Consider the following 3,886-nt stretch of genomic DNA (forward strand, 5'->3'; position numbering starts at 1 on the left):
TGTATTAAATTCGGATGCAATTTATGTGTTTCATCGTCAATAAGATGGTTCAAGGGATACAGTAGACCTGAAGTGAAGCATCGGAATCTAAAACTGGACTCACAGGAGAGGTTCAAATCATAGAAAGTTAGAGTGTCAGTCCTCATGTAGTTAAGTCGGCATTGTGCCTTTTGTATTAAATTCGGATGCAATTTCTGTGTTTCACCGTCAATAAGAAGGTCCAAGGGATACAGTGAACCTGAAGTGAAGCATCGGAATCTTAAACTGGACTCACAGGGCAGGTTCAAATCATAGTACGTTACAGTGTCAGTCCTCCTGTACGTAAGTCGGTATTGTGCCTTTGTATTAAATTCGGATGCAATTTCTGTGCTTCATTGTCAATAAGAAGGTCCAAGGGATACAGTAAACCTGAAGTGAAGCATCGGATTCTAAAACTGGACTCACAGGAGAGGTACATATCATAGAAAGTTAGAGTGTCAGTCCTCTTGTACTTAAGTCGGCATTGTGCCTTTTGTGTTAAATTCGGATGCAATTTCTGTGTTTCATCGTCAATAAGAAGGTCCATGAGATCGGTATCTAAAGCTGGACTCACACAAGAGGTTCAAATCATGGAAAGTTAGAGTGTCAGTCCTCTTGTACTTAAGTCGACATTGTGCCTTTTGTAATAAGTTCAGATGCAATTTCTGTGTTTCATCATCAATAAGTAGGTTCAAGGGATACAGTAAACATGAAGTGAAGCATCGGAATCTAAAACTGGACTCACAGGATAGGTTCAAATCATAGTAAGTTAGAGTGTCACACCTCTTGTACTTCAGTCGGCATTGTGCATTTGTATTACATTCGGATGCCATTTCTGTGTTTCATCGTCAATAAGAAGGTCCAAGGCATACAGTAAACCTGAAGTGAAGCATCGGAATCTAAAACTGGACTCACAGGATAGGTTCAAATCATAGAATGATAGATTGTCAGTCCTCTTGTACTTAAGTCGGCATTGTGCCTTTTGTATTAAATTCGGATGCAATTTATGTGTTTCATCGTCAATAAGAAGGTCCAAGCATTACAGTAAACCTGAAGTGAAGCATCGGAATCTAAAAGTGGACTCACAGGTGAGGTTCGAATCATAGAAAGTTAGAGTGACAGTCCTCTTGTACTTAAGTCGGCATTGTGCCTTTTGTATTAAATTCGGATGCAATTTTTGTGTTTCGTCGTCAATAAGAAGGTCCAAAGGATACAGTAAACCTGAAGTGAAGCATCGGAATCTAAAAATGGACTCACAGGATAGGTTCAAATCATAGAAAGTTTGAGTGTCAATTCTCTTTTACTTAAGTCGGCATTGTGCCTTTTGTATTAAATTCGGATGCAATTCCTGTGTTTAAACACCAATAAGAAGGTCCCAGAGATCGGTATCTAAAACTGGACTCACAGGAGAGGTTCAAATCATGGAAAGTTAGAGTGTCAGTCCTCTTGTACTTAAGTCGGCATTGTGCCTTTTGTATTAAATTCGGATGAAACTTCTGTGTTTCATCATCAATAAGAAGGTCCAAGGGATACAGTAAACATGAAGTGAAGCATCGGAATCTAAAACTGGACTCACAGGATAAGTTCAAATCATAGTAAGTTAGAGTGTCACTCCTCTTGTACTTAAGTCGGCATTGTGCCTTTTGTATTAAATTCGGATGCAATTTCTGAGTTTCATCGTCACTAAGAAGGTCTAAGGCATACAGTAAACCTGAAGTGAAGCATCGGAATCTAATACTGGACTCACATTATAGGTTCAAATCATAGAATAATAGATTGTCAGTCCTCTTGTACTTAAGCCATCATTGTGCCTTTTGTATTAAATTCGGATGCAATTTATGTGTTTCATCGTCAATAAGAAGGTCCAAGCGATACAGTAAACCTGAAGTGAAGCATCAGAATCTAAAAGTGGACTCACAGGTGAGGTTCGAGCCATAGAAAGTTAGAGTGACAGTCCTCTTGTACTTAAGTAGGCATTGTGCCTTTTGTATTAAATTCGGATGCAATTTCTGTGTTTCATCGTCAATAAGAAGTTCCAAGGGATACAGTAAACCTGAAGTGAAGCATCGGAATCTAAAACTGGACTCACAGCAGAGGTTGAAATCATAGAAAGTTAGAGTGTCCGTCCTCTTGTACTTATGTCGGCATTGTGCCTTTAGTATTAAATTCTGATGCAATTTCTGTGTTTCATCGTCAATAAGAAGGTCCAAGCGATACAGTAAACCTGAAGTGATGCATCGGAATCTAAAAGTGGACTCACAGGTGAGGTTCGAATCATAGAAAGTTAGAGTGACAGTCCTCTTGTACTTAAGTCGGCATTGTGCATTTTGTGTTAAACTCGGATGCAATTTTTGTGTTTCATCGTCAATAAGAAGGTCCAAGGGATACAGTAAACCTGAAGTGAAGCATCGGAATCCAAAACTGGACTCACAGCAGAGGTTCAAATCATAGAAATTTAGAGTGTCCGTCCACTTGTACTTAAGTCGGCGTTGTGCCTTTAGTATTAAATTCTGATGCAGTTTCTGTGTTTCATCGTCAATAAGAAGGTCCAAGGGATACAGTAAACCTGAAGTGAGGCATCGGAATCTAAAAATGGACTCACAGGATAGGTTCTAATTATAGAAAATTAGAGTGTCAGTTCTCTTGTACTTAAGTCGGCATTGTTATTTTTATATTAAATTCGGATGCAATTTCTGTGTTTCATCGTCAATAAGAAGGTCCAAGAGATCGGTATCTAAAACTGGACTCACAGGAGAGGTTCACATGATGGAAAGTTAGAGTGTCAGTCCTCTTGTACTTAAGTCGGCATTGTGCCTTTTGTAATTAATTCGGATGAAATTTCTGTGTTTCATCATCAATATGAAAGTCCAAGGGATACAGTAAACATGAAGTGAAGCATCGGGATCTAAAACTGGACTCACAGGATAGGTTCAAATCATAGTTGGTTAGAGTGTCACTCCTCTTGTACTTAAGTCGGCATTGTGCATTGTGTATTATATTCGGATGCAATTTCTGTGTTTCATCGTCAATAAGAAGGTCCAGGAGATCGGTATCTAAAACTGGACTCACAGGAGAGGTTCACATCATGGAAAGTTAGAGTGTCAGTCCTCTTGTACTTAAGTCGGCATTGTGCCTTTTGTATTAAATTCGGATGAAATTTCTGTGTTTCATCATCAATATTAAGGTCGAAGGGATACAGTAAACATGAAGTGAAGCATCGGGATCTAAAACTGGACTCACAGGATAGGTTCAAATCATAGTAAGTTAGAGTGTCACTCCTCTTGTATTTAAGTCGGCATTGTGCCTTTTGGTTTATATTCGAATGCAATTTCTGTGTTTCGTCGTCAATAGGAAGGCCCAAGGCATACAGTAAACCAGAAATGAAGCATCGGAATCTAAAACTGGACTCACAGGATAGGTTCAAGTCATAGTTGGTTAGAGTGTCACTCCTCTTGTACTTAAGTCGGCATTGTGCATTGTGTATTATATTCGGATGCAATTTCTGTGTTTCATCGTCAATAAGATGGTTCAAGGGATACAGTAAACCTGAAGTGAAGCATCGGAATCTAAAACTGGACTCACAGGAGAGGATCAAATCATAGAAAATTAGAATGTCAGTCCTCTTGTACTTAAGTCGGCATTGTGCCTTTTGTATTACATTCAGATGCAATTTCTGTGTTTCATCGTTAATAAGAAGGTCCAAGGGATACAGTAAACCTGAAGTGAAGCATCGGAATCTAAAACTGGACTCACAGGAGAGGCTCAAAGCATAGAAAGTTAGAGCGTCAGTCCTCTTGTACTTACGTCGGCATTGTGCCTTCTGTATTAAATTCGGATGCAATTTCTGTGTTTCATCGTCAATAAGAAC

The sequence above is a fragment of the Schistocerca americana genome, unplaced genomic scaffold (assembly GCF_021461395.2).
Source record: "Schistocerca americana isolate TAMUIC-IGC-003095 unplaced genomic scaffold, iqSchAmer2.1 HiC_scaffold_16, whole genome shotgun sequence".
Classification (NCBI taxonomy): domain Eukaryota; kingdom Metazoa; phylum Arthropoda; class Insecta; order Orthoptera; family Acrididae; genus Schistocerca; species Schistocerca americana.